This window comes from Microcaecilia unicolor, chromosome 3, assembly GCF_901765095.1.
Source record: "Microcaecilia unicolor chromosome 3, aMicUni1.1, whole genome shotgun sequence".
NCBI lineage: Eukaryota > Metazoa > Chordata > Amphibia > Gymnophiona > Siphonopidae > Microcaecilia > Microcaecilia unicolor.
In genome coordinates, this window is record NC_044033.1 from 154,177,017 (window position 1) to 154,204,443 (window position 27,427).

The window sequence follows — 27,427 nt, forward strand, 5'->3', positions numbered from 1 at the left end:
CTGAGGGCACAGCAGTTTAAATAGCCAGCCCTGACAGGCAAATGTAATGTAAAGAGGCCGGCTGTGCACCTAGGAGTGAATTAACTCAAGTCGTCCTACATACTTCTGCCATTCCTCCACTACTGATTAAGTCACTCCACACGGCCCGACCCCTGGAAATGTTTTAAGCATGCGGCATGTCTGAAAACATCTGTCTCAAATCTTCTGGCATCCTAGCATAAAGTGAGCAAACCTCTGACGCATCTATTCAAGCCCATGTTTTCACAACATTTTGGCAATATTTCTCCCTGCAGATTTACAAATTATAGATTTCTGTCTATTGCTGTCGGCTATTTATATCAAGACTGGAATTAAATCAGAGCAAAGTGCTAACAAGGGCCAAAAGTTTGAAATTTTTTTTTTTCTGGTTTGTGCTAAGAACATGAAAACTTAAGTGGACCACAATGTTAAGTATAATACAACTATTTTAAATCCTGTGAAAGGGTAATATTTCAGACTATGAATGTATTGATAGGTAAATCAAGTCATTCTCTTTCCCAAGCAAAGTTTCTTCAGGGTGATGGTCTCCAGGTTCATCAGGAAAAGACCCATACATATTTTCAAATGTTCTACCCTCAATGATTATATGCAAAGAGAGTACTGAATCTTACATTGAGACTAAGGAGAAACAGGAAGCAAAGAAAAGGAGAAGAAATGGCTTTGCCTCTGAAGAGTGGAAGAGGAAGTCTAGTGTGTGCTGAGAACAGGCTATAGAGATTCTTAGTGTGTGTGTCTTTATGTTGCATGACATCACTCTCTATTTCTTTGTACATGCGATGAGGTGAACAGCCAGTGGAAGTGAAGGGGAAAGACAGAACTTGGCAAGGTTAAATGCATTTTCAAAGATATTTCATGTCTACAACACTCCAGGCAGTATTCCACGGTGGCAGTTCACTTCACTGACAGGGGCATAGCCACGGGTGGACCTGGGCCCAGTTGTGTAGCCAGAAGTTAATTTTTGGGTGGGCCAACAGGTTGGATGGGTGAGCACTAGATGCACCCATGCCCTAGCCCTGCCCCTACTCCTACCACACACCTACTCCACTCCCAATAGCGTCAGTGAGGGTAGCAATACTGGCTTCAGTGTCTGCAGGTCACGTTGAGGGCTAGGGGAAGTACAAAAGGGTGCATTCTTCATCTTTCATCGAGCCATGGTCCTCCAATACACATATGCTTCCCCTAAATATTCAACCTCAGCAAAAGAAACCCAGCGCCTAAAAACTTTCAACTAAACTTTAAATGCACCAATTTTCAATAAAACAATTCTCTCTAAATTATAGACATTTTATATGTATATTTTTTTTCTTTGAAAATATTTTTGGTAAAGTGGACCTCACGGCGAATCATTTATTAAGAGGTGAAAATAATTCTTAACTCTCTTAACTCGCCATTGCCTCTTCATAGGTCCACATTTCTCATCATATTAACTCTCTCACATTTTATTTGTATTTCCTTATGAATATATCTCAGAACTATTGAAAATTGCTGCATTTAAGGTTTAGTTGAAAGTTTTTAGGCGCTGGGTTTCTTTTGCTGAGGTTGATTGTTTAATCTGGTCCCCGTCTGGAGAAGAAAAGTGTAACCTTTAAGTTCTGCATCCAGAGAACCCCCTGGCCCTTCCCAAACAGTGGATGCAGAGCAGAACTATGACATTTCCATATAGAACTCACCATACAAAAAATGTTTCTAGTTTTATCTCAATAATAAGACATATAGCATAGTGTTACGATCGTGGTCAGAACCCCTCTCAAACTTACCTTTTTCCTGGTGGTCAGCTTCTTAGCTGGCTTCTGTTTCTTTTGTCTGTCCTTTCTGAGCTAGCTCTCTCTCTCTCTCTCTCTCTGTGCTGGCAGCTTCCAGCAGCATGACTCTAATTGGTTCACTTTCCCACAGCTGTATGGGTGGACTGAGTTAGCTCTACCTCTCTTTGGGTGTACTGGCTTCAAGTGCTTCACGGTGCTGCATTGGTGTGGGTTGGGCCTCTCTGGGTTTGTGTGCTGTTGCCTGGGGCTAGGGAGTGTGACATCATCTGGGAGGGCCTTGATAAGGAAGTGGTGTTCTTTCCTTCAGGGCCTTTGCAATGTTTGCTTTTGCTACAATTGCTATAGGGCCAGGTCAGTGTTAGTGCAGTGTGCACTTGTGACTTGTATGTGTTTAGCTCCCCTGCTTTTTCCCTTGTGGCTCCCCTGCTTCCCCTTCTGTGGCTTTAGAAGCTCTTCTGTGCTTGGGGGTTAGTAGCCTTCTGTGTTTGGGGCTTTAGAAGCCTTCGATGTTTGGTGCTTTGGAGGCACTTCTGGTTCTGCTGTGTTTAAAGCACTTCTGCATTGCTTGTGTTAGTTTCCCTGCTTTTCCCTCTTGGCTCCCCTGCTTTCCCTCTTGTTGCTGATAGAAGTACTTCAGGTTTTGGTGCTGTTAGGAGCACCTTTGGTAGCTTTGTGCTTAGGAGCACCTGTGGCAGCTTTGTATTGTACTTTCCTGCTTTTCCTTTGTGGCTTCCCTGCTTTCCCTTGTAGTGCTTGGTAGCACTTCTGCTGTGTGTTTAGTGTTTAGTAGCTCTGCTGTTGGTTCACTGTTAGGAACCTCTTGTTAGTTTAGTACTTGGAGCACTTCTGTTGCAAGCTTGTTCAAGGATCCTGGTCCCTGTGTTATCCGGTATCCGGTAAGTCCTGCCGGCCACTCGAACCCAAGGGCTCAACCCTTGGGGGGGGAGTGGCCAAGTGCAGGTGAAGCTGTACGGACCAGTCCAGTGTGTTCCAGTCCGGTGTGCTCCAGTCCAGTGTGTCCCGGTCTGGCGTGTCTTCCAGTCCAGTGTTCCAGTCCTGTGTCCTACAGTCCAGGGGATTCCAGTCCGTGTGTTCCGGATAGCTGGGCTGTGCCTGCAGTCCCTGCCGGTGCCGGTGTGCTTGCCCAGCATTGGTTGGTGGGTTTTGCCTGCTGCTGTCGCTCCTCGTCAGCAGCCCAAGGGCTCACGTTTGCTCCAGAGCCTGGCCCCGCGGGCTATGAACCTGAGAACCTGACACATAGTACATAAATCTAACAAACAAAGAGGGGCATTTTCAACATGATGTCTAAGTCCAACTTTGGACATTTTACAAAAAACATCCAAAATCTGAATAACAAAGAAGGTCATTTTCAAAACAGAAAAACGTCTATCTTTTGTTTTTGAAAATAGAAGGTTTTGTGATTTGGACGTTTTATTTTTTGGTCCATTAAAAAAAAAAACGTCCAAGTGCAAAACACACAAAATCAAGTCTGTCTGTGGAGTGGAGGAGTAGCCTAATGGTTCCCACTTTGGAAATAGGAAATGAGGACGGGACCAGAGCTGAGAGAGAAGGGAAGGCTGAAGCGCCGAGCCTGCTCGCCTTTCACTGCTGCCGCCAGGACCCCGAGGTAAGATGACTTTTAAAATTCTGGACAGCACGCAGAAAGGTGAGGGTGGACTGGCGGAGGACTGTTGTGGGAGGAGAGGTAGGGCTGGGGTTGGGACTGGCACTCAGAGGGGGGAGGGGGGCCTGGAACTCAGAGGGAGGGAGGAGGCAGGGATGGACTGGAACTCGGAGGGAGGGAAGGCCTGGAACTCAGAGAGAGGGAGGGAGGGCCTGGAACTCGGAGGGGGCGAGGGAGGAAAGGACGGGGGAGGAAGAGGGAGAGGAGGAGGTGGAGGGAGAGGAGGAGGTGGAGGGACGGGGGAGGGGGGAATGCCCCACCTGCAAAAAAAAATAAAATAAAAAAATTTCAGCACCCCTAATCATTTTGAAAAGTTGGCTCTTATGGTTCCAGTAGCTCTCTCCTTTTCCCCCAGCCCCCTCCTCCTTTTCTTCCCATGTCCGGCAGCTCTCTCCCTTTCCTCCAGCCCCCTCCTTTTCTTCCTCCCAGAAGTCCAGCACCTCATCTTCTTCCTCCCACATCCAGCTGCCCTCTCCCTTCAATCCAGCCCCTCCTTCTCTTCCTCTCAGAAGTCCAGCAGCTCTCTCCCTTCCCTCTCTTCCCTCCAGCCCCCTCCTCCTCATCCTCCCACATCCAGCAGTTCTCTCCCCCCAGCCCCTCTTCCTCCTCATGTCCAGCAACTCTCTCCTTCAATCCAGCCCCCTCCTTCTCTTCCTCCCAGAAGTCCAGCAGTTCTCTCCCTTCCCTCCAGCCCTCTCCTCCTCTTCCTCCCAAATCTAGCAGCTCTCTCCCTTCCCTCTAGCCCCCTCCTCCTCATCCTCCCACATCAGCAGTTCTCTCCCCCCAGCCCCTCTTCCTCCCATGTCCAGCAACTCTCTCCCTTCAATCCAGCCCCCTCCTTCTCTTCCTCCCAGAAGTCCAGCAGTTCTCTCCCTTCCCTCCAGCCCTCTCCTCCTCTTCCTCCCAAATCTAGCAGCTCTCTCCCTTCCCTCTAGCCCCCTCCTCCTCTTCCTCCCACATCCAGCAGCTCTCTCCCTTCCCTCTAGCCCCCTCCTCCTCTTCTTCCTCCCACATCAAGCAGCTCTCTCTTTTTCCTCCAACCCCTGCTGCCTTTCCTCCCACAAGTTCAGCTGCCTGGGATTATTGCCTCTTCCTGCCTGCCTACCACACCTCGCCCTGCCACCGCCACAGTACCTGCTGCAGCTTTCATTTTCCGCTCTCGCTAGCAGCGATTCACACAGGCACTTCAGGGCCTTGCAGATCAGCAATGCGGCCACGCAGACTTCTGTTTCTGTGAGTCTGACGTCCTGCAACATTCCATGTAGAAGCCTGCCCTTGCAGATCAGCAATGCGGCCGTGCAGGCTTCTGTTTCTGTGAGTCTGACATCCTGCAGGATGTCAGACTCACAGAAACAGAAGCCTGCACAGCCACATTGCTGATCTGCAAGGGCAGGCTTCTACATGGACTGTCACTAGTGGAGGAGTAGCCTTGTGGTTAGTGCAGTGGATGTTGATCCTGGGGAACTGAGTTCAATTCCCGCTGCAGTTCCCTGTGACTCTGGGCAAGTCACTTAACCCTCCATTGCCCCTGGTATAAAATAAGTACCTGAATATATGTAAACTGCTTTGAATGTAGTTGCAAAAACCTCCGAAAAGCGGTATATCAAGTCCCATTTCCCTTTCCCCCTTTTGTCTCTAAGGGACCCTCTTACTAAGCTGCAAAAAGCACTAATGCATTTTTATCTCTGGTTGAAAACCACTACCAATGGGCATGTTCATGTGTCCCACAGTAGTTTTGGCATTTGCACGCGCTTTCAACACACCAAAAACATAAAAGTAATTTTGTAGCACTGGAGGTGTGTTTGGGGGCAGAATGTAGGGCTATTTGAGATTCTACATGGAATGTTGCTATTCCACTAGCAACATTCCATATTTAGATTGTGAGCTCTTTGAGCAGGGACTGTGTTTTCATGTATGGTGTACAGCGCTGCGTGTGCCTTGTAGCGCTATAGAAGTGATAAGTAGTAGTAGTAGTAGTAGTAGGGCTTCCCCAGCACTAATCAGTTAGTGGAGCTACATCGCTGCGTTCAAACTGATTGGCACCTGGTTAGCACATAAGCCCTTACCGCCTTGAAAACAGGTGTAATTAAGGGCTCACATGCTAATGGGAAGATTAGCTCATGGTCCTTATTGCAAAAATGCGGCTACTTTTTAGCATCTTAAGGGCCCCTAAAGCAGTAGATTCTTTGGTTATTTTTAATTATGCAGGCTTATAGAAAAGGGACCATTTATGATACTTTTAAAGTAAACTAGGAAAAAAATGCCCGTTTCTGAGCGGAATGAAACGGGCGCTAGCAAGGGGCCCCCTCCCTCCGTGCTACTTGCCTTGTTCGCTGTGGCGTTTCCGTTTCGGCCCTCGTCGAGTGTCATAGCTCCGCCCTCGACGTCATGACATTTTGACGCGAGGGCGGTGCAGACACTCCAGTGCACACCGGATATCTCGGGCGCCTCAACTTCCGTGGAGGCTTCAGAACGTTGGGGTTGCCTTTATATAGAGAGATGATTAAAACTTAAGATGCATGGATAAACCCCCTTTCTGTTTGTGTTTTGAATGCTCATTAAAATTATTGGGTAGTGTCCATGGACTGGCAGGAAAATCATCTTGGGCAACAATGTGTAACCTTACATGTAGTGATAAAAGAGAGCGATGCCCTTAGCTCTCACCTAATTAGTGGACTATACAATTTTGATTCATTTCCTTGGAAGTGAATAGCTGAATACCTTCTATTGTGCTACAAGAAAAGAAAACCTGAAGATTTAAATCCAGGAATGATGTTTATGGTACTTATGGAAATTACTTTTTAGCGGTGACCAGTATACATTCTCTCCAAGAGTTTGATTAACTTGGAGACACTGAATTTCAGTCTGTGTTGTAATTCAGCCAAGGTTGGACTTAATAAAATCCTGAATAATTAAAGAGCAATAAAAGATGGCTTAAACAGGACACCCTATGGCATAAACATTTTAGATGAGAATCTTGCCATTTAGTTTATGTGCATGTTAAAATGGAACTTAATGTACTATGCAATAAATTTTAACACGGGTTTGTTAACATGTTTGCCTAATAGCATAACCTCATATTGCAGCGAATTGTATCAAAGCAGGATAAAGGCTGCATTACAGTATCTGCTTATCCACTTTTACCCGAGGCCCGCCCTAACAATCCCCAATCTAACATCCCTTGCTGCCTTCCCTTCCACTGGTCCAGCCATCTGGGATCATTGCCTTTTCCTGCTCCCCCCCCCGCCCACCGCCCACCGCCCCCGCCCCCGCCCACCTTTTCAGTCTGATGCTGTCAGCTATTCACATAGGCACTCCAGGGCCTTCCCTCTGCCGCATCCAGTGCTCACATAAACAGTTGCATCAGAGAAGGCCGGATGCAGCAGAGGGAATAGCAACATTCCATGTAGAATCTCAAATAGTAGCAACAGAATCTCAATAGTAGCAACATTCCAGAATCTCAAATAGGGAAAGGGAAATGGGACTTGATATATCGCTTTTCTGAGGTTTTTGCAACTACATTCAAAGCGATTTACATATATTCGGTACTTATTTTGTACCAGGGGCAATGGAGGGTTAAGTGAGTTGCCCAGAGTCACAAGGAGCTGCAGTGGGAATCGAACTCAGTTCCCCAAGATCAAAGTCCACTGCACTAACCACTAGGCTACTTACAGTATTGTCTCGTTAGACAATCTCCACAATGTATTTCAAACTAGTTCCAAACCAATTTGAATGTATTTTGGAACAGTTGAAAAAAAAAGTCAGCTTTACAGACTAGCTTGAAACCATTTTTCAAATTTGTGATGAAAAGCTAGTGTACTCCACAATGGCTATGAACAAAGTACACAAATAATACAATACAATATACAATACTATACTTATATTCCGCAATTTCCAATACAATTGTTTCAGTGTAGATTACAATAAGATATACCAGGTAAACATACTGGGAAAGGACAGAACTCGTCAATTATAAAAATTGCTTTCATCCCATCTGCTCTATATGACTCTTACACGCATACATATGTACAAGTTCATCCGGAAATTACAGATCACCTTATTTATTTCAAGCTACATCACATCTTCATAAACAAGTTGTAAAGCACAAGTCTAGATGGGTTCCACCCAGACCCATGGATCCCTTAAAATATACATTTATAAAATATACAAATATGCACCCCCGACACCGAAGCAGACTGGCGCAGCAGTCCTTCTAGAAGTTCTGGAAGCAGGGCCCAGATGCACTCGTCGAGAGCCACCGTCGGAGAAGGCTGCGGGGTTGGTGAATCAGCCAGTGGCAGAATCTGCTGAGGCTCAGGTGCAAGTACTGGGCTGCTAAGAGGCCGGCACATCGGCACCTCCTTTATGGAGGGGTAGTGATCCTCTGGGCACCGATGCTTCTCAGGTGCCGAATCCTTCGACGCCCCGGAGCTCCCAGCACTGTGTGTCGAAGAAGATCGGTGACGATGCTTCTTCGCCTTTGCTCGATGCCTGTCACCGAGGCTCCTCAGTGCCAACGAGGACGACGTGGAATCCTCATGTCTCCTCGGGGTCGGGTCCAATGATGGTTGGTCCCAGGGAGCCTGCATAGCAGGAGGCCTTGAGACAGGTGGAGACTCACTTGACACCTCACTGCTCCCAGCACAACTTGGTCTCTCAGCAGCCATTACCTCTGCTCCTGACGTCGATGTGTCCCTCGATGTCGACAACGCCGACCTCGGTACCGAAGTCAATGCCGACGTCGAAGGACCGGACCGAGCCCCAAAACGTTTCTCTCGTTGGGCTTCTTGAGCTACTTGGGTTCGCTTCTTCATACAAAGAAACAGATTACAAGCAGCTGGGCTGTGGTCGGGCCCAAGGCACTGGATACACCAGGAATGGGTATCGGTACCCGAGATGGTCCAGTTGCACCGAGTACAACATTTGAAGCCGCTGGGTGTCCTCGATGACATGGAAGGAAAAACGGCTCCGGCGAAATCAAAGGAGTCGATTGTGCTAAGAAAAAAGGGCACAAAAAAGGATAAACCTGACCACGACGAAAAAGAAAAAAACTTTAAATTTGGGAAAAAGAACTGAGGATTTTCTAAAAGGAATCCTATCTCTTTTTTTTTTTAACAAACTAAATAAAACTAGGTAAACAGAACCGAAAAATTTGCCAAAAATTCTCAAAAAACAAGACTCTTTTTCCGGGCCAAAACAAGGAGCTCAGGAGGAACCTGCCGTCCCTCATCGCGGAAAAAAAGAAACTGAGATACACGCTCGTGCGGCGGGTGGGAAGTCAATTTGCTCATGCGCGGTGCTGCCCACGCACCAGAAGACTCTAGCAAAGCTTTTTGTTTTTGCTATGGCAAAATGCCAGTTCCCGGGCTGACGTGGACATCAACCCATGTGTGATAATAAGCAGCATCCTTGTCCTCGGAGAAAAAAAAAGTGCTGATAAGCCATACTGGCATGTACTGGCACAAAAAAATGCCCTGATTTTACATCACATTCATTGTTCATTTAATCCTTAATTGATGAGTGTGACAATTGAGCAGACTGGATGGACCGTTCAGGCCTTTATCTGTTGTCACTTACTATGTTACTAAGTAAAAATCAAAACAAGACTAGGTAAAATAAACTTTAAATGAATAAAGAATAAACAAAAATAAAAAAGGACAAATCTTGAACACATGGTTTTTCTTTATTTTTGGTTATGTTTATCCATTTAGGGGTTGATATGCAAAGCAATTTAACCAGCTAGAAATGGTTCCTTGCCCGTTAAATCACTTGTTCAGAGCCATCCGCTGATATTCAGCGGCACTTAACTGACTAGTGCAACTGAATATTACCATAGACTGCTAAAGTAAAAGTGGCTATTTTGTAGGCAGTCCAGGGGTGGAGTCATCACTTAACTGCCTAAGTTATGTAGCCATATCAGACTACATAAAAGTCAGTATTATCTATATGCAGTGTTGTTTAGGTAGTTAAATGCTAAATATCGAACAACCACACAAGAGATAGTTGGCCACATAAACCCAGATATTCAGAACTCATACCCAAACATAGCCTGGCAATAAATACCTGGAAATAATGCCGCCATTGGCGACAAAAACACTCACTACCGCTGGCTGAATATCTACCCCTTAAAGTTTTTTTTTTGTTTTTTTTTCTTTTACCTAGTCTTGTCTTGCCATTTCAAATAAAAACTGCACATAAGGACCATCTCATCTCCCTTGTGTTTTATTGGAAGTGCCACCCCTTCCTCCTTCTCTTTGGTTCATTTTGCTACAGTCGTAGAGCCTGGTGTTCCTCCACTTCACGTGGCTGTTCTTCTCATTTGGGTAGTAGTGCCAGTTAAATATAATACATGAATGAATGAATATTTCTTGGTCTCACAACATACCACCCTATTAATATCCTTATAGCAAAACAAGGTTTATCAGCATTATAGTACAGGAATGCTTTGCCGCAGAGGGCACAGGAAAGTCTGCACTAGTCTGCCACAGCCCTGAAGATGTGCAGAAAATAAATCTCTTAGCAGGTCAGTGATCGAGGTAACCCCAACAAAAGAGAAAGTGAATGTTCTTGAGTGGCACAAAGTCCAGACCTGAATGCAGGGGCGTAGCCAGACTACAGATTTTGGGTGGGTCTAGGCAAGAAGTGGGTGGGCACCAAGTGTTCTCCCCCCCCCCCCCCCCCCCCCCCAAAAAAAAAAAAAAATATCTCAGCAGGTGGGAAAATGCTTCTTTCTACCTTTTCAGTCTGCAGCAGGCGTGTGCAGAAAACAGAGCATGAGCAGGTGCCGGTATCATGGAGAGTACTGTTTTCATTACAATCAAGGGGAAGTCTTCAGCTGGCTGAGCTTGGGATCCCCAGCAGCTACCACCAAATGTGTGCTACTGTTGGGTGGGCCTGAGCCCTAAGTTGGTGGGCCCTGGCCCACCCAGGCCCACCTGTGGCTACGCCACTGCCTGAATGCAACCAAAATCTGTGACAAAATGTGAAGACTCTACCCTCATCTACCCTTACGTCCCTGCCCGTAACCTCCGCTCTCAAGACAAATCCCTCCTTTCAGTACCCTTCTCCATCACCGCCAACTCTAGGCTCCGCCCTTTCTGCCTCGCCTCACCCCATGCTTGGAACAAACTCCCTGAGCCCATACTCCAGGCCCCCTCCCTACCCATCTTCAAATCATTGCTCAAAGCCCACCTCTTCAATGTCGCTTTCGGCACCTAATCACAACACCTCTACTCAGGAAATCTAAGACTACCCCAACTTGACATTTCGTCCTTTACATTGTAAGCTCTTTTGAGCAGGGACCGTCCTTAGTTATTAATTTGTACAGCGCTGCGTAACCCTAGTAGCGCTCTAGAAATGTTAAGTAGTAGTAAGACTGCAGTGCACAGATATATCTCAACAAGTGGAAAGAGCTTGAGGTATTCTGCTAAGAAGCATGTGCAAAAACTGCACCATCCCTGTATACCAATTTGGTAGACACTTAACCAAAATGACTCATGTTGTTCAGATGCAAATTATCAGTCAGAAAAAAAAAAGCTAAGAAATGCTAAAAACATGGTCTTTTGAAAGTCCTTGTCATTAACTTTCACTGGGCTGCAGCACTAATGGAACACCTATGACTCTAACACATCCATCAGTGGAAAGGTTTCCTTCCATTCCTACAAAGGATGGTCTCCCAGAAAACACTTAGAGGGAAAATTTTAAAACAATTTCCAGATTAAATAGATATTTACCAGTGGGGAAAAAAAACCCTTTGAAAGTCCCACATCTCTCATGTGAAATATGAATGGGGAAGTGTATCTTTGCATGTGAAAAACTTTGGCACCTGCAAGTCCAGCCAGGGAAGGGATTTTCAAATGGAAGTTCTGTGTCAGGGTTTCTCTTTGAAAATTAGGGGGTGGGGGCGGGCAGAAAGACTAGGAAAAACTAAAATAGCCCTTGCAGCACATAAGGTTATTTGGAACACAACCACTACTTATTTTCTTCACAAATCTGGCTATTAAATCACAAGCACTAATTCTACAAATATTGCATGCATGCTTCAGCCTTTTTGCTATAATATTGCAGTAGCATGAGAGGGCGAACAAGTCACCAGCATGTCAGGCCCTTTTATTTAATGATATGATCTCTAGTCATCTTTTTTTCCTACTAAGGTTTCAAAAAAAAAAAACCCCAAAAAAAACATCTTGCTACTTTAAAAGGATTTAAATGAGCATGGTGACTGGCTCTTGAGACCACTAAAGTCATTAGATTAACAATGCCAATAATTTTGTCTGCTGTGGTATTAATCAGTGACACCAGGCAGCTGCAGTACAGATGTTCTTTTCTTGCTATAAACTGTTTCAGAGTATGCAGCATGTGTGTATGTGTGTGGGGGGGGAGGGGCACAGCTCATGCTCACATAGCATCTAATTTAATTGCTTGTACTGGACAATTGTTAAAGCTTTTGCTTATTATTACATTCCACCTACAAAACCAGCAAATTGCCACTTATTTTACATTTCACCTTATCATCCTGTCTCAAGGTCTACTGAACCATTAAGCATGCAACTGGGGATCACAGTTGGCCACCTGAAAACACTGCAGTTATGGATTAACAAACATCTGTTTTAGTAAGCTCAAGTATGACGGTTTTCTTCTTAATGAAGCATGCGGTGAATAAATTTAGCTAAGGTTTCAGAGCCAAAGACATTCTACTTCAAAGGACTTAAATTGACACTGATCTTATATACCACAATAATGGAAATGGGACTTGATATACCGCCTTTCGGAGGTTTTTGCAATTACATTCAAAGCGGTTTACCTATATTCAGGTACTTATTTTGTACCAGGGGCAATGGAGGGTTAAGTGACTTGCCCAGAATCACAAGGAGCTGCAGGGGGAATCGAACTCAGTTCCCCAGGATCAAAATCCACTGCACTAACCACTAGGCTACTCCTCCACTCTACTGTCATTGTGACAACTATTTAACTGTCATTCATTATCAGTAATACTGGGGGCTCCATGGGGCCATGCTACTTCCTGTTTGGGACTCTCCAATGGTTTGGTGCACAGCACACACACACCAGTTGATAGCCAACCCCCAACCCATTCTGAACTGTAAAGCCCATTTAAATTGGAATGTGATAAAACCCTACAGTAGGGAATAAGTTTATTCTGATGCCAAGAAAGGATATTAGTTCACACTTAGCTACTTTTTTACTGTGCCAGGTGGATAAGTCTAATATATGGCACAATAATTAGGAAGAAGATTCCTCCAAATTGTGGATACCAATGGGGAGCAGAGACCCAAAAGCCTTTGATTCAAAAGCCAACTGTTTTGTAAACACCTCCTAAAATGAACAGAAATGTTCAAAAATAACCACACAAAAAAAATGTAAGACAAAATTAATTGCTCAGAAATTTTCAATACAACCATAACTTTGACCTAACCTCCCTCTCTTTTTCTTCCATCTCAAAATACTTCGGTGAGCAGGGCCTAAAGAAATAAAGCTTGGAATGTGAGAATGATTTGGTCAAAAGAATTGATGACTCAGTAAACTGGCACAGAAATCAGAAGCTTAGATGCAGCTTAAATCCAGCACTGGTCAAACTCTGATAGCAATTGTTGGTCTCTGAACAGCCTCCAATGGGCAAAGTATCAACATCATTATGAATTATAGCAGCACAGCTGCTACTTTTTTTTAAGACTCTGAAAAAATTATCCAAACACACCAAGGACTCAGCATCAAAATCATGTCACTATATTCATTTCTTGGGATAGTAGGTCAGCTATTGTTGGGTTTGGAAGGGTAGAGGGTGGTGGTTGTCAGGTTATTATAGTTGCTCATTGTTATTAATGTTTTCTATTTGTGATTTATAAACAACAGTTGCACAGCATATTGTTCCTTTCTATACTTTAACAAAAAGATTTAAATATGAAATCATAAGTGTTCAAGGCTTTGAGGATAAGGACAGAGCCCGAGGGGTTGGGGACAGAAACTGTGGGGACAGGGCGGGGACAGAAACAGGGCCTGCGAGGGCGGGATGGAGATAGAACCTGCGAGGATGGGGTAGGGATGGAGACAGAACCCACAGGGACAGGACGGGGACAAAATTTGTCCCCGTGTCATTCTCTAAATGACACCGCAGTCCCTTGATCCAGCTCTGCTAGTTCTCAACCCACTATTCTACTCACTAAACAAGTGGTTCTCACCTCAGTCAAGTTTTCAGAATATTTACAATGAATAAACATGAGATATATTTGCATACCAAGGATACTGTGCATGCAAATTTCTCTCATTAATATTTATTGTGGATATCCTGAAAACTGGGAGTGTCCCAAGAACTGGTTGAGAACCACCAGGACCACTCCAGATCTGCAGACACTAAGCACATAAGGACATATACTGGGCCAAACCAATGGTCCATCTAGCCCAGTATCCTGTTTCCAACAGTGGTCAATCCAGGTCACAAGTACCTGGCAGAAACCCAAATAGCAGCAAGATTCCATGCTACCAGTCCTAAGGCAAACAGTGGCTTCCCCATGTCTATCTCAGTAGCAGCTGCTAGAGATCTTCTGGTTTGAATACAATCTATATTTAGCAAGAAATATTTATACCAGAGAACAGCGTTCCCCTTCTTCACAAAATTTAAAAACTAATTTGCAAAATAAAAAAGTTACAGCTTGGTAATACTTTCTAAGTATACAGATACCTTGTTGTGGATTATAAACCAGGTGATTCAAAGGGAAATCCTAAGGAAAGTCTTAATAGAAAGTCATTCCAACTGCACAGGAAGGCAATGTTGTGTGATCACACTAATCCAGACTTAATATGGATTACGGAAAGATTTCTTTAAACAGAGGCAGTAGGGTTTGTATTAATTACTGTAAAATTCATTCATGAAACACAAGTTTGTTTGTTTTTTTAAATTTCAGTGTCAAACAAAAGGTAGGGTTGCAGCATTACATAAACACGCACAATCAATAGGATAGGATTCAGTCAAAATTTAAGCCAGTTTAAGAAATCTTTAATTCAAGTATCACGGAGATACTCACCATCAGGGACAGCCAAAGATCACTTTGCTTGAGAGGACCAAATAAACTGAGCTCTCTCTCTCTGCCCCCTATTTCCCTGGTTGCTGGTGATATGTGGGACAAATAATGAATAGGGCTATGGCCCTAGGGCCCACCCCATTGTGCTGCCTATGTTCTCCACATAACATTGGCATATAAATCAAAGGTTCGATTATAGACAATATTTACATCCATATCAATACGTGATCTACAAAAATAGAAGAATGGTCGAATATTTGGCAGTTAAAATTGAATGTGAAGAAGTGCGAAGTGGTGTACTTGGGGTGCAGAAATACAAAACAGCAAAATGTGTTAGGGGGGTGAGAGACTGGTACACAGACCAGGAGGGAGACCTTGGGGTGATAGTGTCTGAGGATCTCAAGGCAGCGGCGGTGGCTGTTGTTCAAAAATGCTAGGCTGCATACAGAGAGGTGTAACCAGCAGTAGAAAGGAGGCATTGATGCCCCTGTAGAAGTTATTGGTGAGGCCCCACTTGGAGTACTGTGTTGGAGGCTGTATCTCTTTAAGGGCATAAAGACTTGAGGAGGTTCAGAGGAAGGCGACAAAAATGGTACAAGGTTGTGCCATAAGATAAACAAGAACAGACTGGAGGACTTGAATATGTATACACTAGAGAATAGCAGAGAGAGAGAAAGAAAGAGAGGAGATATGATACAAACATTTAAGTACTTGAAAGATATTAATATACGAACGACCCTCTTCCAGAGATGTAGGAGCAGTAGAACTAGAGGATATGAATGGAGGTAGACTTAGGAGTAATATCAGGAAATACTTCTTCACAAAGCGGGTAGTGGGCACCTGGAATGCCCTTCCAGGAGAGGTGGCAGAATCAAAAATGGTGAGTGAATTAAAAAATGTGTGGGATAGACACAAGGGATGCATAAATAGAAAGAGAATGGGAAATGATGGTAGGCTAAGAGCAATTTTTACATCCCTCCATTTTTGCTGCACTGGTTGCAAGGCCCTTGGTAAGGTCACTGCTGCTGATTTACTGCAAAAAATTACCCCTTCTACAACAATCACCTTATTCTTAAAAAAAAAACACACACACACACATGCATTTTTCTAACATCATCATATCTTTCAAAAACTCAAGCAATGGAGGAACATCTCTCTGTGAAAAGGAATACTTTAAAAAATGCCACACATAAAGAAAAGCAATACAGACAAACTACTTAAAGACGTCAGGGAATATTTTAGGATTTCCACTTCATACCAGCTTCAACCATTCCAATTTTTAGGGTGGTTCTTAAGTAGTGGCATGAATTGGTATGAAAATAACATTTTCCTTTATTGAAATCTGTTAACTAGTAACACCAGTTTCATATGTTATAAATAAAATATTTAAAAAAAGAACTAGTAATACCAGGTTGAGACAAAAGCCTTGTTTTCTGCAGAGTCCAGAGGGATGAGTGAGGGACTAGCAGGCCACATGGAACATATTAAAGGCAAAATAATAGAACAGTTATAGCAGAATAGTTACATAAACAGCTAATCAAAATATTTTCAAATATATGCAGAAGCCAGATATTCATGCAAAGCAGATGTGAAGCTATTAAGAGCTGAACATTTATGAAGGTGATATGAACATTTCTTACAAGCTGTATCTGCAGCTTTACCTGAATAAGTTTAAACAAAAACCAAGAAATACTTTTAAAAAATCCCTCCAATATCACTCATCAGCCTGAAAGAAAAAACTAGACTAGCTCACACTGTGATTCAATAGGAGTCTTAAATTATTCCCTTGTAATGTAATACTTAATATATCCTATTCACAGAACATTGAAAGTGATACTGTAGATAAGGGTCACAATGCCCCTCTTTTAGGGTGCTTGGAGACAGAGAAGAAACGGGGGAGGGAGAGTTTCCAAATGCAGTGCAGGCTTGTTTCATGTGTTGCATGCATAGTCGGTACTCTGCAGCATAAGTACAGCCTGATACACAACGATATTTGTTTTGGGGCATAGGCTGGGATTGGAGATATCTTCAGGAGGCCGGAAAGGCTCTGTCCACATACACACTGCACACTCCTTCCATACAAAAATGCAGGCTACACTGTTGGATGTGCTCTGAATAATAAAAGTCTTTACGGAAAAGCTTGAAGTTTATAAACATTCCTGGGACAGACAGCAGAGGCAGTATCATTTCAGAAGCTTTACAAAATATATACACTTCTCCTTCTCTTTGTATACAGTACTTCACTTCCTTTACTCCATTTCGGTGTGGTTCTGTGGAGAGTCCCCTCTCTCTCTTTCTCCTTAGAACTTCATCTCCTTTTATACCTATGTAACAACCAGCAATATTTAGATTTCAAATTGGAACAAACTTGCAGTTCTGCAGTTTTCAACAGGTACAAGACAAGCAAATGCCTAGTCTTTACTGAAATTCAGGATATTAGAAGTCTTTTTCTTTCCCAAATGAATGTGTGCAGATATAAAAGCTGCAGATGTTTTCTTTCTCCTAGCCTTTTAGACGTAACTGAGAATTTCAGAATGCCCAGGTTATAAAATGCAATTTAAATGACAGTATTCACCTTCTCCCTCTGTCTGGAAGCTAGGGGTGAAGAGGATTCCCCAATTCCCATTTCACCAAATACACGAAAGAAATCTAGGTGATACTTCTATTCACTGTATATGTCTCAGATTTTTCTGGGTGTTGCTGTGTTAGCAAGCACAACTACCTTGATGGCTGTGTAACGGCTATTTTTTTAGGGTGTTCTGCCCTTTCAATGCCTGGCATGAATGGCTTGCAGCTAAACCGGACCATAGAACATCAGAATGAGAAAACTCAGAGCTCTTGAACCAAAATCTTCTTTAATATAGTAATCAAACATGAAAAAATAACTTACAGTTTAGATGTGCTGGACAAGAGTTTTTGCTTTGCAAACTGGGAGTCTGTTTTCAACCAGCTCTCTCTCCCTGCAAGAGAGAAGCTGGGAAGAATTCAGCAACACATCGAGTAGTAATGCTATTTATTCTTTTATACTGGTAAAATCTTGATAGTGTGTCAGTGGTTTAACAGTACAGCATAGGCAGATACAGTTCAGAGGAGAATGCTGCAGATTAACTCTTGCAGATCTGATGGAGGGAGAAGTGTGGGGGGGGGGGCACTTGCCCAGCATGCACAGAGAGCCAGAAACGCCAATAGATAAAGTCCCATAAGACACAGGGATCTGGGACTCGCGCTCAGGAACAGCCTATTACAGGGAACTACAAGATTACAGGGATTTGTAGTCTTATCCATATTAAAGATACTAGCACTGTAATCTGATACAGACAAGGCTAAACATATTCACATAAACAACAAACAGCCTGCCTCCATGCACATGGGGGAAGAACACAGGGTATAAGGCTGAGGTACTTTCCCTAGTACAGCATGCTCAGGACTTGAGAAGTGGAAGCCAACAGACCTTAATTTCAAAACTAGGCCTCCCCATTTATATTTTACGCTTTGCGACAGTAGAGTCTCACAAGCTAATACAACTCACATTTCCGGTGTCATCTTAGATACTGCTCTTACCTTCCATCCACAAATTGGTCATGTTGTCCATCGTTCATTCTTTAAAAACTTTGATTAGGTCAATATAGTACCGATGTCAACCATCAACCCTTAACATCCTCATTCATTCACTCGTAATCTCGCAGACTACTGCAACTCACTATACAAAGACATTACGACCAAGGATCTCAGATGACTACAACTAGTCCTGAATACAACCCTTAGAATTATAGGCAACATTGGCAAATATGATCACATCACACTACACTTGAAAGCAGCTCATTAGCTACCCATCCAACATAGAATTACTTATAAATTACTTCTATTAGTCTTTAAAACACTGCTCTTGGAATCCTTATACCTCTCTTGTCATTTAATTCATTATGTTCCTGACGTGCCCTTAGGTCCTATAATCAAAATTGCCTATTCACGCCCAACCATAAAGAGATTATTTATGAACACACAAAAGACTATTTTCTCAGTACAAGGACCCCTACTATATGGAATTCATTGCCCCCACATCTCTGTTTACAAACGTCCCTTGATCATTTCAAAGTCGATTTGAAAACATTCTTATTTCAAGATGCTTTCTCCTAAATTTACCCTTACTGCTGGCTTGATCCCGTCAAGCAATCACTGAGAGTCAGCAGTGCTGCCTTTTGTATGACCTTCCCCCCGCCCCAACTTTCTTATCTGAATTGTTGATCTGCCTGCCCTCTTCTCCAACCCTGTATTGTTTTGTGTCAATCACTTTCTCTCTTTTCCTTTTAGTCTGTGAACTGCCTAGATGGCATGTCTGTAGAGCGGGATGGAAGGTGTAAATAAACTTGAAACTGTATTTTCTAAATTTTCCCTCCTGAATTTCACTCCTCCTATTTTGGAGTTTTCAGTAAGCAGACTCTATGACACTCCCATTTCCTCTTGTTATTGACTAGTTCTTTTGAGATCACCAGAGTATACTTTTCCTTGATTACCAGTGAAGTCATCACACCTCACTAAACATAATAGCATTGGAGGAGCCCAAGGGATTATTTTTTATTGCACATTTTCTGTGCAAAATCCCACAGGTTCCTACACAAAATTGTTTACTCCCGGCTTGTGGACTAGAGAAGCTCACTACGAGAAGACTCCATTTTGATTATGAGGAAACTTGTTTTGTTTCTGAGATGCCTGGTCGCAAATTACAACCAGCTGCAACCAGTTGCATACAGAAACAGAATAGAGCTAGATGTAAAAGGGAAGTCCAGGGCCCTTCTTTAGCATACTATTGAAAGACCTCCCCCCCCCCCCCCCCCTTTGTACATGAAGCTTATGAATTTAACTGCAGATGTCTGCAAAAATATCTGGCTATCAGTCCCTCTTCTGCAGGTGGGAGCTGAAGAGGCAGTGAGGCTGACATATAGAATACGGCCCTGCACAAAGTCACGTCCATCCACCCTGAAGTCCCCTAATGACTACATCATTTGGGGCACAGCCTGAGATCTGATCAGGCCAGTGTATTCAGTGAATATAGAGGTGTGCTACGGGAGTCAGCGGCAGAAAAAATAAAACGTATAACACCAGCCGAAAGGAGCAGAGCAGACAACAGAGAAAAGAAGAAGCTGTGACAACACAAAACACAATAAAAGCACACATACACACACACATTGGCCAAGAGGAAGAGGAAGAAGGTGAAAAGTCATAGTCTTGGAATATTCTTGCAAGAGACAAGACCATAAATACTGTCATACCCCTAGGGGGTACTCACACAATTATCCAGGTCCAGACATCTGTCTTAATAGAGCTTGTTGCCCTCTGGTGTACCCAACTGTGATGGCTGATTACTTGAATGAGTTCTGCTTGATTTCAACCTTCAACCATCTACTCCTTCTCTTACAGGTTCCATTAGATAAACTCCCAAACACCACAATTTAGCTTCCAATGCTTAAGTAAACCGTTTCCTCTTTGTAAGGCCATTTAATTCTGAACCAAGCACAATTACATAATCTCTCTCCAAGTGTCACTGTTCTAGAACCCAAAACTTCAACTCCCTCTTAACATCTTCAAGTATCCATTTTCCCAGCAAACTTTCCCAACACAGTGGAATCCACTCCCCAGGTTAGACTGTGGAACTTAAAGTTCAATTTTAGCTATACAGTCTTAGTCCCTAAATATACCGTTCAGTTCATTCTGGCCTTACTCCCTCAAGACTCACAACACAGTACAAGGAAGATTCTCTCTTCCTCCTTTTTCCTAATTAGGTTGATACTCTTAAATTTCAAAAGGATCTATTTTATTTCCTAAACAATCCTTAAAAAACAGCATTCTCTTGTTCACAAATAACAACTTTACTAAAACCCCTCATCCCAGCAACTTTCCTTTTGGGTTTCTGTTTTAGCACTCCAAAGAATAGATACTGTACTTATTTCCTCTCTGCCTTTCTCTATGCTATTCTCAGCTTACAGTTTAGGCAAAAAATAACAGAAATGCATTTTCTTCCATAATCTAAATACAAAATTAGAAAAGATGTACATTTCCAAAAAAGCAAACATCCATGAGCAGCATGTCCCCCTTACCTTTCCCTCCCATCCATGAACAGAATGTCCCCATCTCTTCTCCATCACCTTCTATCATGTCCCCCTCTCCTCTCCCTTCCCTCCCAGCCACAAGCCCTTGCCCCCTTCTCTCCTTCCTATCCTGTGACCTCCTGGGCCTACCTTGCAGCCCTGGTGGTCCAGTGGCCTCTTTGGGCAGGAAAGAACCCCACGTTTTCCTGCCCGCTTCCGCCGCTTCTTGAAAATGGCTGCCAATACTTCAAGTGGTGGCCTCGCAAGACTTCCACAAAGTCTCACGAGGCCTTCGCTTGAAGTCACAGCAGCCATTTTCAAGAAGCGACGGTAGTGGGGAGGTGTCAGTGGGCAGGAAGGAATGGAGTTCTTTGCTGCCCCGAAGAGGCTACTAGACCACCAGGGTGTGCTACGGTAGGCTGGGGGGAGGGAGAAGGCAAGCCCATCTGTCTGACTGACCGCCCACCAACCCACCGGACAGCCAGCCCATTAGCCCAGAAACCCAGAAAAATGGGCTGGCTGGAATAAAAAGGTCCAGACCCTCGACAGTCCCCTTAAAAGGAGGACATATCTGAGGAAATCCGGACATATGGAAGCCCTAATCCTACACACTTTCTAGCTTCACATGCAAAGGGGCAGACTTTCATTGTAACCTTCCAACTGCAGACTGGGTTCAGATACATTGGTTTCACCTCTTTCTCTCCAATTGCAGACCCTTGATATACAGCCTGCTTTGTTTGTGTAGGCCTTCAACACACCACCCTTCTACAGCTGTGAAAGAAGTTAATAAGTTAGTCTGCTCACCTGTAGGGTGTCCTGGCTTCTCTGGCAAGCTGTCTGTATGGTCAGCCCACTTCCCCCCGGGCTTCTGTTTGCTCCTGCAACATAGTGGTTCCTAGGACCAGGACCATAAGGATTCTTGGTAAGGAGGATTTTCTTCTCATTCTCCCTTATTTTCATTGGAGACACAGAACCTAGTGTGTTTTCCTTGAGTGCTTACCCTTCTCTTCCTCCTCTCCATGGAGCCTGATAGGCCTTGCCTGTCACACTATAATATTTTGGGGATTAGCAATATTGATTTGGGAGGTATTTGAGTAACTATTTAAGCATACCTCCATAATGTATATCTCCGCACTCTTTTTTTGTCATCCTATCCATTATAATAATTAATAGTCTATAGTAATTGGATTATAATTTTACAGAATACATTCCTGAAACCAGAGTGAAGTATTTTGTATAAGTATTTTAGAAGGGCAATTCCAAATCTGTATCCCATTTCTCAGAGCCCTCTGCAACACTATAAAGTATACTGCTTGCAATGGGTCGCCTAAGGAAAAGCTACATCACTGAAATGTCTAGCTCTTATTCATCTGGTTTGCCAAACTAATCCATCTCCCACACTCCATGGAAATGCCCTCAATATCTGAGATGGCACACTTCCAGGTACTTTACTATTTCAGCTGTGTACCACTAATCTGCAACACATTTCTACATTGAAGAAGGATGAGTGTAAAATGCTGCAGAGAGATTTTGCAACATGTATGTCAGCTTCTTGCCAGTAAGAAGCATATCATTCCACATTTTGAGGGTTATATATCATGCAGACAGTTCTCTTGGGATTTAACAAATTCTAAAAATTTTGTGTCAACTGCAAATTTGATCATCTTGCTACTTGTTCCCATTTCCAGATCATTTTATAAGTATATTAAAAGCAGCAGTGCTGGGACAGGTCTCTGTGGCACTCCACTATTCACCTTTCACCACTGAGAAGGAATTAGATTAAGGACAAGCACTAGGTGTTGTGCACTTAGCTTTTGCTAAAGGCCTCTAACAAATCGGAAGATGAATGTCCTTCTCCCAGAAACGTCCAAATCGGTATGATCGAAAGCTGATTTTGGACGTCCCCAACTGCACTCTGTTGCAGGGATGGCCAAAGTTCATGGGGAGTGTTGGAGGCAAAGTGAAGACGGAACTTGGGCGTGCCTAACGCTTGGATGTCCTTGACCCCTAATCAAAAAAAAAAGGATGTCCCCAGTGAGCACTTGGACATTTTCACCCAGACCTGTTTTTCTTATGACTAAGGCAGAAAATGGTGCCCGAAATGACCAGATGACCACCAAAGAGAATCGGGGATGACCTCCCATTACTCCCCCAGTGGTCACTAACCCCCTCCCAACCTCAAAAACCATCTTTCAAAATACGTTGTGCCAGCCTCAGATGTCATACTCAGGTCCATCACAGCAGTATGCAGCTGCCTGGAGCAGTTTTAGTGGGTGCAGTGCACTTCAGACAGGCGGACCCAGCCCCATCCCCCCACCTGTTACTTTTGTGGAGGAAACAGCGAGCCCTCCAAAACTCGCTACAAACCCACTGTACCCACATCTAGGTGCCCCCCTTCACCCGTAAGGGTTATGGTAGTGGTGTACAGTTGGGGGTAGTGGGTTTCGTGGAGGGGGTTGGGAGGTTCAGTAGACAAGGTAAGGGAGTTATGCTCCTGGGAGCATTTTATGAAGTCCACTGCAGTGCCCCCTAGGGTGCCCGGTTGGTGTCCTGGCATGTCAGGGGGGCCAGTGCACTACAAATGCTGGCTCCTCCCACGACCAAATGGCTTGCATTTGGTCGTTTCTTACATGGACGTCTTTGGTTTCGAAAATCACCGAAAATCAGAAACGTCCATGTATAGGGACGGCAAAATTTAAGGATTTGGACGTCCCTGACAGTACTTTTGAAACAAAAAACGGACGTCCATCTTGTTTCAAAAATACAGGTTTCCCCGCCCCTGGATTGGGACGTTTTACAAGGACATCCAAATCAAATCTTGGACGCACCTTTCAAAATGCCCCCTCTGAGTAACCTAGAGGTCAGTCCTAAGCTGTAAAACTGTCTTAGAAACTGATATGTGATAGGAAATAGAGGATTGTGGAAAAGAATTCACTCCAGGAAAAGGAGTGTCTTGTGTTCAGACATATGAAAGCAGAAAAAGGTGGCACCAGCCAAGGAGGTTAGATTGAGAAGAGGAGAAGGTACAAGGCTATCTAGCCCATTACATGGGTTGAAGCCAACAGGTGTAGCTTGCAGGTAGTAGGCAGAGTCACAAGTACACCCAAAACAATAGCAAACACTACTGAAAGCAATAGTAAAAGATTATTAGAACTATTGGACTGCCTATGCATGGTCCATACGTAAAACGTCAAAAGCTGCTCCAGTTGGATAGGCAGTGCCTTAAAAGTTGAAAGACAAAAGATTTTTTACATTTACTTATTTGACAGCTTTTCAATGTATTTGAAAGTGCCCCGTATGTAGATACAAATATCATGAAATCTAAACTGAATATCACTAAAACAGCTTCAAAAAGTATTGTAGTTGGTGGAAACAGCACTAATAAAGGCTGTATTTTGTGCTGATTTTTCTACACTATTCTATACAATACAGTAATATATGGCCAAATTTCAGTGAGGATATCTTGTTTACTGATGGGTTTATCTTAACTATTATTTATTTATTTATTTATTTATTTATTGCATTTGTACCCCACATTTTCCCACCTATTTGCAGGCTCAATGTGGCTTACAAGCAAGCACCTGTTATGGCATTGCCATAACAGGTAGATACAATTGGTGTTACAAAAAGATTCTGGATGAAGAAAAAAAGGTCTAAGCAAAGTTATAGAAAGATAAATATCGGAATAGGGTGAAGTGGTGTAATCTGCCATGGGAAGCCTGGTGTTATAAAGATTGGAAGTAAAATTAAACTCTCCTTACTTTCATTGGGACACATGGAATCACATCTTCACCCCATCTCTTTTATACAAATGGATTATTCTGTTTTGAGCATGTTTAAGGGACAAGTGGTTTTTATAAGTCAAAATAAAAAAATGAATATTTTCTTTCATGCAGAGCTCTCATTTGTTTAACTAAATAGGCTATAAGCCCCTAATGCAGTCCATTGGTTTTCTTATATTTTGTCCTTGTGATGACTTATACTGGGCCAAAACTGGAAATACAGTGAGACAGAATAATAGAATTCAGTAACATCCAAAACTTATTAATTAACATCATAATCGTGTTCGCATTTGGGTAATAACTGAGAAAATGCTATTAAAAACTGACTTGATGAAATAAATATATATCACAGAACTAGAAAATGTTGGCACATTTAAAAATCTCTGCACAACTATAGTAACATAGTAGATGACGGCAGAAAAAGACCTGCACGGTCCATCCAGTCTGCCCAACAAGATAATTTCACGTGTGCTACTTTTTGTGTATACCTTACCTTGATTTGTATCTGCCATTGTCAGGGCACAGACCGTATAAGTCTGCCCAGCACTAGCCCCGCCTCCCACCACATGCTGTGGTGTCCCCTCCAAATGACACACTGATTATGATTTATAACAAATTACTATTCTACCTATGAAAAGTTATTCCTTTATTATACTTCCTCAGTGTACATCCGTATGCTGCACAAGCTGGCATGTTTGAAAATATAAGTGAAATCAAATAAAAATGCTGCCAACAATAAAGAATGACAATGTGGATGTAGCAGCTCATAGGTTTGTTTGCTTTGTTTTGAGTGTATGCAGAACGACGGCTGCACGAGGAAAGTGAAACATAGACTACTTTTTGACGTCATGCCTTCTCCTGTTTTCAATCAAACCTCCTTGGCACCAGCAGCACCTAAGAAATGGCTTTTCTATGCCACCAGCCAGCTGGAGAGAGGCTGGGGAAAGTGAAAAACACACTGGAATGCCACAAGGTGAAAGGTCACTCCTGGAGATGAAGTCCAAGGCCTCCTAAGGTTGAAGGTTATTTTGCTTCCTTTGCCCCCTAAGGACCATCCTAGTTTATGATATGTATTCAGCATTATTTTATACTGAAATATAAATACTTAAGCAACAAAAAAACAAGGTGTTGAGTCCACTGTGGTTTATTTTCTCTCTCAAGATATTTGCCAAACAAAGCATTAATCACTGAATCATGGAACATTTTTAATTGTAAACAGACATTTTTTAAATAGTAAGTCATAAGTCAAAACTTCCTTCCACTATCTGAATCACTGTACTCACTCCCTCCTTCCACTCTTCTGATTCCACAGACGTACAATAGCTACAATAAACTAGTTTTATGTTTAAAAGTGTCACAGAAGTGCAACGTCTCAGTTTCCAAGAACGATTCCTGACTGGTGTTTCAAAATTGCTATCACTGAAACAGTACCTAACAAGGTCAAGAGTCAATAAGTTAATATTGAGCAGGGTACCTGCCATTTAAAGATATCCAGATAGGGACACATTTTCTGTCACACTGCTGAATATAAAGTCCAAAACAACAGCTAACCTTAAACAGGTAGAGGCTGAGTATTGTCATTATTCACTTAAGGCCACACCCCTGGAACCCCCACCCCACCCCCACACCAATCCAACCAGGAACACCTTATCATCCACACAGGAAATAGGTTGGCAAAAGAAAAAGAAGGCGACAAAGAGGCCTGGCAGAGGAAGAGAGGAGGAAGGAAGACTGATATGGGAGAGAGGCCGAGTAAAACATTCTAAGAGAAAGGATCATAGTGGAGAGAAGAGAAGCAGCAGTAAAGGATGAAAAGAAGAAGAGAAGTCGCAGGAGGGGTGAAACTATGAGGAGGCCAGAATAAGTAACATGCTGTAGAGAGGTATTTTATTTATTAGGATTTATTTGCCACCTTTTTGAATAAGTTCACCCAAGGCAGTGTATAGCATGAATAAGCTGAATATAGGCAATAGACAATTACACAGTTATGGCATACGCATAGAGAAAACAAACGGAAAGGAAATATAAGCTGAAAAGAAAACAAGAAAACAAGTTTAAGGGAAACGGCATGAGGAGAGAAAATGAAAAGAAAGTCAAGAGTAAGTAGAAAAAAGGATGGATTCAAGCTACAGATATTAAGATTTGAAAATTATTTGTCAACTGCCCCCCCCCCCCCCCCCCACACTCAGTGCTAATTGGTCTGGGTCGCTTGTGGGGGGCCATAGGACAAACAATTTTCAAATCTTTGTGTAGCTTTTCTCTACTTGCGCTCTTGACTTTATCTTTATTTCTTCTCCTTGACTTGTTACCTTTGCCTTGTTATTGAGCTGGGTCAGTTGTGGCAGAAGCTAGCGCATAAGAACTTCCCTGAGTACCTTATGCAAAGGAGCTGTCACTGCCTCTTTAGATGTAGTCCAGGACCTCGAGCATCTCAGCCCTGGGCTCATCCTTCACATCTTCAGGAAATGGAATGGCCTGAGCCATTTCCCACACAAAAGAGGAGAAGAAGAGGCTCTCTGGGGAGACAGTCTCCTTTCACGCGGAGGGGAAGGTTCAGAAGGGATCCCAAAGGACTCATCTGAGGAGAAGTACCTGGGATCTTCCTCTGACTCCCATGAGCGCTCCTCCTCGGTGTTGGAAAGCACTTCCCTCAGTGACCTCCGAGACCAAACCTGTCTCAACACCAAGACCCACGGTCTTGATGGCGATGCTGAAGGGCCGACCCCCACATGGACTGCGGCGAAGCTTCCTCCACCGATGTTGATGGGGAGTTGACCTGGGTGGCAGCTGATACCGGAGCCACAAGCGGCACCGAACTCGGGGACCTCACAGCGGGTGGAGGGCCAGATGCAGCTGCAGCAGATTGCATGCTATGTGCAAGCACCCCCCGACGCCAAAGGAGATTGGTGCAGCAGTCCTTCCAGGAGCTCTGGAAGCAAGGCCCATATGCACTCGTTGAAAGCCGCCATTGTAGAAGGCTGCGGAGCCAGTTGAGCAGTCAGTAGCAGAGTTACCTGAGGTTCGAGAGCAGGAACCG

The 27,427-nt window shown here is 43.5% G+C and overlaps 1 protein-coding gene across 4 annotated transcripts in view; it reads right to left on the reverse strand.

The window, feature by feature from the left end:
- The window catches only part of LTBP1 (latent transforming growth factor beta binding protein 1), a 565,328-nt gene that overhangs the window by 329,730 nt on the left and 208,171 nt on the right, over nt 1-27,427 (reverse strand). The gene's annotated exons all lie outside the window — the stretch shown is intronic.